Source organism: Miniopterus schreibersii, assembly GCF_964146895.1.
Source record: "Miniopterus schreibersii genome assembly, chromosome: 14".
Lineage (NCBI taxonomy): Eukaryota > Metazoa > Chordata > Mammalia > Chiroptera > Miniopteridae > Miniopterus > Miniopterus schreibersii.
In genome coordinates this window covers 48,797,451-48,809,478 of record NC_138114.1, presented here as the reverse complement: position 1 = coordinate 48,809,478, position 12,028 = coordinate 48,797,451, and positions in this window count along the sequence as shown.

The window sequence follows — 12,028 nt, the reverse complement described above, 5'->3', positions numbered from 1 at the left end:
AAAACTTGATTCTAAGAAACAACTGACAAGCGATTAATAGTGCAGAAGAAAAATCACAGTTAACAGAACAGCAGATAATTAAGCGAATTACATTTTTTCATTCATATGATGACTATGACTTTGTCTAGAGAATACTAAACATGTAGACCAAAAGTAAATATTTCAGATGAGGCAGTCATTTGGATAATTGAAGTTTAATTAAATATGGTTTAAAGTTAAATTAAATTACATTTTCTCAAAATATCCTTTCCTGGATAAGCAGTTATGCAAAGTATTTCTTAAATGTTGGAGAAAATTGCATGAGCCATAAAAATTACTGGAAATAATACCCCATTTTTTATGGGTGATATCATTCCCTAGTCACTGCCATGCAGTGACAAGTACTTTTCTCGATTAAACGTTACAGGAAGGGCAAGGCTATCCTGCAACAGGGTCCAGGTTGAAAACGCTCTTGTAATAACCACGTCCTAAGTGTTTACAACTCTCCTATGAAATCAGACTTGCTTACGCCCTGGTGACAGTTTATTTTTCTAGTCAGTATCTTGATTAGGATATAGCAATGGGATAGACTGCTGTCAATGGGCTCAGAATCACACTGAGAGACGTAACAGTCATGAAGTATAATTCATGCCTTATGACTCATTTTTTAGTTCCCAAGAGCTTTTTGAATAGTTAGATCATAGAAAAAGATGTAAAAAATGTTTAGGCAAAAAATAAATTGATTCCTTTCGGCGAGTCTAACCCTTTATTGGATCATCTAGATCCTCAATGTTAATTTCTCCAACAGTTTTGTCTCCCCTCATCCTCGTAGCATCCTCATAGTACACGGGAAGTCTTTGGAATAATATTTGAAGTTCTTCTGCATTAAAAATATAACTAGATAATATCAAATATGTAGCAAGTTTGGCCAAACATAACATTTTCCCAAGGAAATCTCTCTATACACGCACCATGGTTTTATGGTCCCAGACTCAGGGTCTGTCTGCAAAGTGTGGGAGAGAATTCTTTTTACCTACAGTGCCCCTTCCCCTCCACTTCTCCTACATTCCTGCTGCTCAAAGAGGGGCCCACGGACCAGCAGCTTTGGCCGCACCCGGGAGCTGCCTCGTTAGGGATCCCCAAGCCGCCTGCACCTGAGTCAGCGTCTGCATTTTCACAGGACCTGTGTGCACGTTCAAGCTTAAGAAACACTGATCTCGATGCCCCCATGTGGCTCATTCCGGAGCCTGACATACTTGAAAAGGGAGAAGGTAAAGTTAATAAACTGCCAACCGAAGACTAATAGCTGATCACCGCGGAAAATGGGTTGGGGAGCTGGGCCACTTGGCGATTATGGGAGCTGCGTCCAAAATAGATGTTTTCTTTGACATACATTCTTTTGTGTCTTCGTTTTCCCTGCCTCTGTGTGTTGGTTTCTGAGAGTAAGATGACTCGGCCAACCTGTCCGAGCCTCGATGGAGGGGTCTCGTGTAGGAGAGGCAGCTTCTTGTCCAGCCCGGCCTGAGTTCCCTGCTGTCCCTCAAGTCTCTGTGACTGTCCAAGCGTCTTACTGTTCTTACGGCTCCCAGCAGTTGAGGGTGGCCGAGACCTGTTTCAAAGTGTGTATTTTCTTGGTCTCCCGATGTGTAGTTGGTGCTCAGCTAAGTTCTGGATTTCTTTCAGCGAGAACTGCTGGCTCTGCAGCTGTGGATTCGGTGTGTCCATGGGAGGAGGCGAGGGCAGAGCCTCCTGTGTCACCATCTTCAGCCGGAACCTCCTGAATTAGGTCTCAAAAGCACCTCATGGTTGACTTTTGAGTCTCGAGTAATATTTATATGTGAACCATGTGGTCTCGTCAACTCCAAAATTGGTGTCAATTAAAAAAAAAAGCTCACCACCAACCCCTCAGCCCCGGATTTCTAACCACGTGGCCCAGGCGTGAAAACACTTGGGAACCACTATCCCAGGCTAACGTGTAGCTCTCTGAAGTCTCCTCTGAAATGTGTTGCCCGGCTGCCCAGGGCCGCAGGGTGGGCAGGCTGTGCTCTGCCTGCTGGCCCCATCTGCCCTCCTTCCAGCCTCCCCAGAGCCTCAGAAGACACCTGCTCTTGGAGAGCAAACTTTTTCAGGATGAGTTGGTAATAAAATGGTGCTTGTGATGGGAACCACTGGCACCTTGATCTGCCAAGACAACAGGACACAACACCTGCAGAGAAACCGTGGGGATCGGGCCCACTCACGGGAAGACAGAGAAGCCTTCCAAATATTCGTTAGTCGTGACTTTTTTCAGTTACATAAGAAAATAAGAGTGCATCTAACACTTATGATAGATGCCATAGGCTACTCTCTTGCCCTTCTATGAAGAAGGAGCTAAATTTAATGACGAGTCATTTTAGGAACTTACTATTAGAAAGAATTGCTTTAAAAACTAATTAGGAAAGTAATTGCTTTAGCCCCATGAAATTCAAGCCGGAGAACTACTTTCATAACCCGTTTCTGCTAAGTGAGTTGAGCTTTTTGTTTGCTCCATGAATTCCCTTGAACACAACCAATTTGATGTTTTGGATGAATTATACCAATTTATTGAAATTGAAACTTATAACGGGTGGAGTTCCGTTTAAAAGACCAGATTCATTGCTTAATTAAATTGCCTTAGATATAGTTATATTTTTTTAAAAGCAGAAATAACTAACAAGTGAGGTCACACTGGCGTTTGAATGGAGCTTAAAAATAGTTGTCATTCATAGTACGGTTTTGTTCAATGAAGGGGAAAGCTGGCACCCAGGAGAGAAGTGTTTTTATCAATTATCACACTTAACAAATTTGCTACAGAACTAACTCCAGAGAGCAGAGCCGTGGGCTGCTGTGGAACCTGGAGACAGTGACCCGAGGAACACCCAGGAAAGCTGCTGCACCAGCTCCCACTGCCACCTGCGGGACCAGACTCTTATTTCCCTGGCGTGCTTTCTCTCCCCTCCACACAGATGTGTTCAGCCCTGTCACCTGAAAGATGCAGGAATTATCGAGGAAAGAGGGAAATCATTCAGGACACAAGTGTCTTCAATTTTAATACATTTTTTGGTGGTATTTTTTATACATCTCACGCACATGGTTAATCTAATGATAACAAACAATAAACACTTGGGATGGAAAAAATTAAACGTTATAATCCTATATATGTGGTATCCTGTATTTTAATATTGAATCCCAACTAGAAGTTTAACTTGAGTGAGAACTTGAATCTTCACAATCTTACTGTAATTTAGGAATATATATTTTTTAATGTATAAAATAGTATCACAGGCTATCAAACCTGTAAGCAGTTTAACTGCTGTGGTGCTATGTGCAGATTCTCCCACTAGAGGGCGCCTCAACTAAATAGATTGAAGGGGAGTGAAAAAGATTTTTTTTCACGCTAAAAAGACCATTACAAAAAAAATCGAAAGGCTTTGAATCTGTACCATTACTGTATATCAGTAAAAAGTTATTTCACATGAAAGCATACAGATATTCGCCCAGAGCTTTATAAGGTGGGGAGTCTATCATCAAAGAAGAATGTCATAAGCAAAATAAAAAATAGAATCTTACAGGATTAGTGCTGTAAGTTAACAAAATAATTAACTTAGAAATAGCCTCATCTCATTCCAGGTATTTTTTAAGGGAGAAATCTTAGAAATAATGTTTAATATTTTACTGAAATTGGAGAAACCAGGGTTCAAAGAGGGGAAATAATTTGCTCAGGGCCGGAGCCCCAGTTAGCACGTCCTAGGCCAGACTTGGGGCGCCCAGCCCCAGCTCCATGCTTTGCCCCACTATTCTCTAATGTCATAATGCTCTCTACCTCTGTCAACATCTACCTATGTTTTTCTATCTGTCTAGAATAAATAATTATCCTTCCGATCCTAGAGTCCTGGGAAAAGCCCCCATAGCTCCTGACTTTTAGGCGGAGCACCAGGTAATCCTGCTGCTTGTGTCCCTGTAGGTGGAACTGGGCTCCTACTGCCACATGCCTCCTGCCTTTAATTATGTCCCTTGCTCTCCCTTGGGTTTTGCTGGGGCTATTTCTGATTATGTGAATTCATTGATTATAATTTCCACTTTCTTATTTTAATTTCTCCGCTGGTTTTTGAATTACACCTCTAAAATCATGGTGCATTATGATTTTAGTGGTTGCTCTAGGGAGATACATACATATGTGTCTATATATGTACATATATATTCAACTTTCACACTCTACTTAGAGTTAATATTGTACCTACCACTCCAAAGAAAATGTTAAGAACTTTGCAATTGTGCAGGCCCACTTCCTACCCCTCACTGTCCTGTACACTATAGTTGCATGTCTCTTACATCTATATAACATTACAGATCCCACAAGACAATGTCACAATCAAGTCACACATTTTTTAAAAATTAAGAATAAAAAATAATCTTTTTTATCTGCCCCAAGATTCACCATGTCCAATGTGCTTCATTCCATGCTTCCCCCCCGGAATCATTTTCCACAGCCTTGGGCATGCCTTGCAGTGCACCTGCTCCTTGCTGTCTTTGATATGAAATAGATTTATTCCATTTTTTAAAATGTTCTTTTGTTTTACAACATCCCTTTTTCATATAATTTTCTCTCCCGATAACTTTACCCCCATTTCAGTTACAAGTTAATGAGGCCGGAAGACCAAGTGACTCATTGAAGACAACTTGGCAGGTAAGTAGGAGCCAGGACTTAAATCCCGATCCTCTGACCTGAAATTCCGGTCTTTCTCCCACACCAGTTCCCTACCAGCAGCACCAGAAAAGTGACTCGGTAGCAGGTGCTCAGGAAAGCAGCCGGTGCGGGGATCAGGGAGAGAGGCCTCCCAGCGAGGGAGAGTTAAGACCGCTAAGGAGAGTGCTCTGGATCAGCATAAAAGAATCTTCTAGATTAAAAAGAAGTGCAGCATGAAGCTACCTTTCCCTGCCTAGCACCATGCGTACAGCGAGCCAGGCTGGCAGACGGGCGCTGGGAGCAGAAGACGCCCACGAGGCCCAGGAGTGGCCCGCAGACGTCTATTCCCCGCAGCCCTCGGGGGTCGGAGGAAGAGCGATTAGGAGCAGAAACAGAAAGCAGACCAGCCAGACGGTTGTTACGCCCCGTCAGGGCAGGGGGCTTATATTTTAAGGACCGGTGCTGTGTCCCTGGAAAGGGCGCAACTCAATTTCCTGCAGCGAGGACACCGGCGGGAATCACCCCAAACCAGGTTTACGATGGAGCTTAAGTTTCAGGGCCCTTCTGTACGTGGCTCCTTCCCAGCGTCTGTGCCTTAATTTTACATTCACGATTTTGCATTTTTTCTTCTTAGAGGGGGCTCCCCAATTCTTTGAGCTGCTTCTTTTTAATCTTTGTTTAATTGAGGTATAACTGACCCAGAGCGTTGTATTAGTTTCAGGTGTACAACGTAGTGATTCAATATTTGTGTATATTGCAAAGTGATCGTCACCACATGTCTGGGCAACATCTGTCCCCACGCATAGTTATGAAGTTTCTGTCCTAACGGTGGGGACTTTTAAGACTTACTCTCTTAGCGACTTTCAAATCGGCAGGAGAGCATTATCAGCTGTGGTCCTCTTGCTGCACACGGCATCCACGTGACTTACTTTATGACTGGAATTTGTATCCCTGACCCCCGCAGCCCATTCTGCCCACCCTCCACCTCTGCTCTGGCAGCCACCAGTCCGTCCTCTGTATCTGTGAGCTTGGATTTTGTTGTTGTTGTGGGGTTTTTTGCCTGTTCATTTTTGTTTCAGATTCTACATGTAAGTGAGATGCTATGGCATTTGCCTTTCTCTGTCTGACGTACCTCACTTAGAATATTGCCTTCAAGGTCCATCCATGTTGTTGGAAATAGCAAGATTTGATTCATTTTTATGGCTGAATAGTATTCCAGTATAAAGATCGTATTTGTTATCCATTCATCCATTGATGGACACTTAGTTTCATATCTTGGCTGTTGTAACTAATGCTGCAGTGAACATTTAAACATAGATAGATAGGTATGAAAAATTTCATATACTTCAAAAAGGATTTGTCCCATCCAATTAAATAGGGTGCATTTTCCCCACTCACCAGGCAGTCCCAGGAGGTCCCATATGTCCTCTAAAGTATAAATGCCCTTTTGTAGGTAAACATTTCCTTTTGCCTATGGTTCCATTAAAAAAGTACAAGAAATGAGAGAAGTTTTCCAAGGACTGGTTTCCAATTTTAACCACTGTAAACCTTTCATCAATAACAACGGAGGGATGGTCATAAATGTACACATTAAATTTATCTCTAAATCTGGGCGCTCGGTGCTTAAATGAGTCACTGTTTTAAAGTGGTTCTGTTTGATTCCACCCTGAGTACATACGGGTTTGTGGCTGGAAGAGCCTCTTAGGGAGCCTGCCAAACACGACTCGACATTACCCGCCCACTTATTTTTTTTCTCCGAATAGCTTGTGTAACCCACAGGAAATTCAGACACACCAGGTGAAAGGTAATTCTCCACTGCTAGCCCCACAAGATAATTCAGTCTTTCTAGAAGAATGGGCGTTATTTTGGCTCAGAATAATGCAGGCCTGGCCCATGTACCTCTCTCAGCAATAAGACAGAAGGAGAGGGGAGGGAGCCCGAGGGCCGGGGGAAGGCAGGAAGGACCAGCCGGTCACAGGCCGCCAGGTGACGCGATGAGAGCGCGAGCTGAGCTTCGGCTGGGAAAATGCCATCTAGGAAAAAAGTCATCAGAAAAGACCTCGAGAGAGCGGGACAGCGTGTATTACTCGGTGCCTGTCGAGAGAGCGGGACAGCGTGTATTACTCGGTGCCTGTCTGCCAGCCCCCAAGCTGAGTGAGGGCAGGAGCGGGCCTCGGGGCACGTCACAAAGGAGCCGCAGCCATGTGTCCCTAAAAGAGATGACTCGGTGCCCAGATAAGACGGCAGGTGCAGAAAAAAGAAGACAAGACAAACAAAAGGGCCGAGGCCTTTGGGCGGCAGGAATGATCAGGGGCTGGCGAGTGAGACCAGCCCCGCTGCGCAGCGAGGAGCCGCGGGCTCAGCGGCCCAGGCGCACCAGCCGCGGTGACACCTGCCCGGGCATTTTAACGAGCTCTCATTATCTCAGATCGGCAGAAAAGATCTGGGTCAAAACATCAGAAACTTCTAAGAACCAGAGCCTTCATCTCCAAGGCGTTTGGGCCTGGGAGCCAGGAGCCAAGCTCTGTGTCGCAGCCGGAGACCAAGCCTGGGCTTGTCACGAAGCTGAGCTCGGCACAGCGTCTCTGGCCGCCCTTCAGAAAGCGACGCCGAGTCCCTGACCGCAGGGCCTTCGCTCTTTATAACCGGGCTCCAACCCTATTTACTAAGGGAAACGTTTAAATTGTCCCTTCCCTTGTTTCCCTTCCTAGAAATCCATGGGGGGGGGGGGAGCAGAGAGAGGGGCTCACTTTAGTCTCTACAGAGCTTCTCAAAAAATTCCTACTGAGTTGTCACAAAAGAATTCTTATAAAATACGCATGTGGTCTAAAGATTCCTATGGGGTAAAGGGGCTGCTCCTTTGCTCAACACGTCTTCCTCTCTGGGCTTCATTTTTGAGGTCTTTGCCATTTATCACCCTATAACAAACAGAGTTGAGTAGTTGTATTCGTCGTCTATCTCCGAGCACCAGAAGTCAGCTCGAGGGCAGCGTGTCTGTCCTGTCCGCTGCCACCCACCCTGGAGGGCTCTAAATAAAAATTTCCTGAGCGCTCAGGAGCAACCGCTTGTACCTCCCACTCGATCGGCGGCGTATGACCAGCCCCCTGCACGACCTCCTCTACCCCACCCTTCCCGGCCCACCAGAGGTGGCCACGAGCCTGAACTCGCTTCCCTTTCACTCCGTGCACTTGAAACACAGGATGTGTTTGTGTCCCTGAAAATACACTGCTTGGCTTTGCCTATTCTCACCTCCTCTTAATGCAGTCCTACTATGCGCATTCTCCTGCGGTTGGTTTTGTTTTTTCACCGAATGTCGTGTTTCTGAGGTTCACCCCTGCTGGCTGTAGCCCTGGGTCCGTTTTCACCGCTGTGTCAATTCTATCGCCTGCTTCTATCACGATGAATGTACCCGTTTTCCTGTTTACTACATTTGGTATATAGTCCTGATAGTACAGAAATTGTTGCTATGAACATTTCCCTGCACGACCCCGTGCGGTCGTGCCAGTCCTTTTAGACTGCGTATCTGGGGGTGAATTTGATAGAATGTCAGGCCTTTCACTCCCAGTCCTTGGTAGATAGCGTCAAATTTTTTCCAAAGAGATTGCTCCAAGTTATGTTTCCCTCAGCGCCGTCTAACCGCGCCGGTTGCCCCACAGCCTCACAATAACCCGATGCTATCAGACATTTACATTTTCCCCAACCTGTGGGCAGTAAAACAGTCTAGTGGCTTCAGTGAGCGTTTCCTGGATTAGCGATGACATTGAGCTTCTTTGCTTTGTTTATTTGGGTTTCTTTCTCTGGAAAGTATCTCTTGACATTTTTTACCAGGTTGTTGCTCTGTGTCTTATTTGTAAGCATCTGGACATAAATAACTTGTCAGTTATATGTGTTGCAATATATTCTGCCAGCTGTGGGACTGTGGGATTTTTTTACTTTCTTTGTGTTTTCTTTTCATGAACAGACATTCTTAATTTTAATATAATTGAATATATTTTTTTCCTTATGATATATATACATATATATATCTTTTCAAAGAAATCCTTCTTAACTCAGAACTTATAAAGCTATTTGGTGCTGCCCTCTGATTGTTTTCGAGGCCCCCCTTTTACATCTGAGGCTTTAACGCAGCCGGAACCGCGGGCACGCACTGGCGCGGGCACGGCCAATTGTCCTGCGCTGCTCCGCTCTCACCAGCCTGCACCTGCCAGTCCATCATGTATCGTTTCTGTATTTGAGGGGGGCCGTGTCTTTGGTTCCACTGGTCTCTCTGTCTGTCCTTTCCCTCAATATTTATTCTTTTCATCTAATTTTTTATTTTATTGTGGTAAGAACACTTTCCCCGAGAGCCACCCTCTCAACAGATCTATGAGCGTCACTAGGGGCGGCTGTGCGGGCACAACGTCTACAGCAGATCCCAGAGCTTATCTGCGTGACGGGGACTTTACACCCCCCGAGTAACAGCGCCCCCGACAGACACTTCAGAAAGTCGGAGGGAAGCTACCTCCCAGGTGGCAGCACTCGGGAAGCAGCGCTTCATGGGGCGAGGCCGGGAGCATGTTCACTTACGCCAGGTGAGAAAAGGGTGCTTACTAGTTATTATAATTTAAATTGTTCTGAAAGTGCTAAATGATGCAGCAATTCAATAAGAGCAGGAAGGCGACATTCCCTGATTTCCAGACGCTATCACTGTATTTATGAAAAACCACTGAAAGCAATAGAGGACTCTGTACAGCGGTCAATTGTAAAATTTATATGCAAAAATCAAAGGTTCCTTTCTCGGGGAACAATATCATTATAGAAGAGATTCTGCTCATGAAAACAGTCAAACACATGAATCATTTTATACCCACTTACCATTAAAACATCAACTTAAAGAAAACACACACAGACATACACACAAACCCAGTAAGATACAAAATATCTAGGAATCTAGATAAGAATAATATTAATAATAATGATTATTAATAATACCCAATTATCAATACCTAATAATAACAACTAATAATAATACCTTTTAAGAGCGAGGGATTTTTTACACTATCACTTAATCCTCAAGGCAAAATAATGGGGAGGAATTGTTGTTACCATAACCATTTTGTGATCGAAAAACCTGAGCTTCTGAAAGTCAATAACTCTCCAAGGTCATTCACAGAACACAGCAGAGTCAGATTTGAACCTAAGTTCGTGATCTTAACTGCCAAGCAGGGCCGCCACTCTGCCTCTCCAAGGAAAACCCTAGGGCTCTACTAAGGAATTCGTACGGATACGCCACTCAATAGAGAGAGGCTTTGAAGAGATAGCTGCATGTCATAGAGGCTGTCAGTTCTTATCGGTTTGTATTTAAATTCAATGCAAACCCAATAAAATCCTGACAATTTTTTATGTAACAACTTTATTGATATATAATTATTCATATCAGGATTTTTTTCTTAATTCACCATATTATTCTACTTTCTGAAAGTCTAAAGATGGCAATTCATTTAAAAAGAGGGTAACTTGCCCTAGCTGATATTAAAATATACTATAAAGCCACAGTCATTAAAATAATGAGATTCTGGGAATGAAATAGGCCAGGTCCTCAGCTTGGGCATTTTGCCACCCAAAGACATTTAGCAAAGTCTGGAGATGTTTTTGATCGTCACTGAGGGCTGGGAAGCTCTGGCACCTGGTGGATGGAGGTCAAGGATACTGTTAAACACCTCACAGTGCCCAAAACAGCCCCTCACTCCCAACCCTGACAATAATCTGGCCCCAAATAAAGAATGACCTGGCCCCAAAATGTCATTAGTGCCAAGGCAGAGAAACTAAAATAGAGAAATAAATAGAAGAGAGTAGAGAATGTAGCATACAATTCAAATGTCATAGAAATATAAAGGTGCCACCAACTCTTCTTCCTTACACCAATTCTGACAGTATCTAAAAATTAAAGACATCTCCACAGCATAAAAACAAAGACAAAATACAAGCCACAACCTGGGGAAAGTATTTGCAATATGTATGTCAGGACAAAAAAATTAATATCCTTGATATACAAAGAGTTTCTACAAATCAATAAGAAAAAGACAACCTATGCAGATAATATAGGCAAGGCACACAAACAGGAGACTCAGAAATTAAAATCATATATAAACTATAACAACGAAAAGTGAAAATTATATATAGAATACAGCATGTATAAAATGTAGCAATAGACTATAATAGTAAAAATGCAAGTTAAAATGTGATATGATTTTGACAAGAAAAAAGAACCCCAAAGCCTGCAAATACTGAAGGCACAGACTTGAGGCAGACAGCCTGGGGCTGAATCCTGTGGTGCCCTCTGTTACTGGCAATAATAAGTATTACTGGCAACGAAAGCTTTCTATTTTCCAATCTCAGAGAAAAGCTACAAAGGGTACCCACGGCAGATGTGGTTACATACTGAATAGTCTAAATTTATGTTGACCACATGCTGGATAAACAGCATTCTTTTATATAGACTGACCCTATTTGACTATAAATCTGTACAAATTCAATCTTCCTGGTGCAATTTCACTAGAGGCAATATCAGGATATTTTATTAGCTGTAATGATTTATTCGGGCCTCCAGAGTGCCATTTATTTCCCAGTAGAAATGTTTAGAGTATTTCAGTATTTCATTATTCACTGATTTTCCCCTAAAGTCCATTAAAAGTTAAAGTAAAAAAAACAAAACAAAAAACTCCTACAAAGAGGCTATAAATATCCCTAAAGATCTGGACAGTGCTTAAGAATATCTCTGAAGGAATAATATTTGTACATAACCGTAACATCTTATAAGGAGCTCTTCTATAAAAGGGGGGAAATCCCATTATATTTGCAGTTTCTGAATTACCTTAAATTTATGATTTGGTAGAGCACTCAAATATAACAGCTGTTATATATCTTGCCTACAGAATTGTGATTCCCAGGCAGCCTGAGGGCAGGTGAAACCCGAAATCCCAGTGCAGTTTACCCAGTGCTGCCCGGGTCCCCAGGCTCCATTTCTGGGAAACTCGAGTTGCCCAGTGGGCCCGTACACAGAAGGCACTCAAATGCCACAGCTGGGCTGCTTGGACTTGCCACCAAAACCTGTCGCACATCACATCTGGAGGGAGCCCAACCGTGGTCACTGTGTGCCCAGCTCAGGTGCCCAGTCCCAGATGCCCCCCAGGCCTGCTGTTTCTGAGCACAGGGATCCTAAGGCCTGCGGGGGTGTGAAAGAAAGACAGAAACAAAATCATAGAGGAAAGAAAAGACATTTACTTGCAAAGAAGTTATAAGAAAGTCTTCAGAAGAACTGGCTTGTTAAATAAAATACCCAATGGGAATTTAAAGGAAAAAACA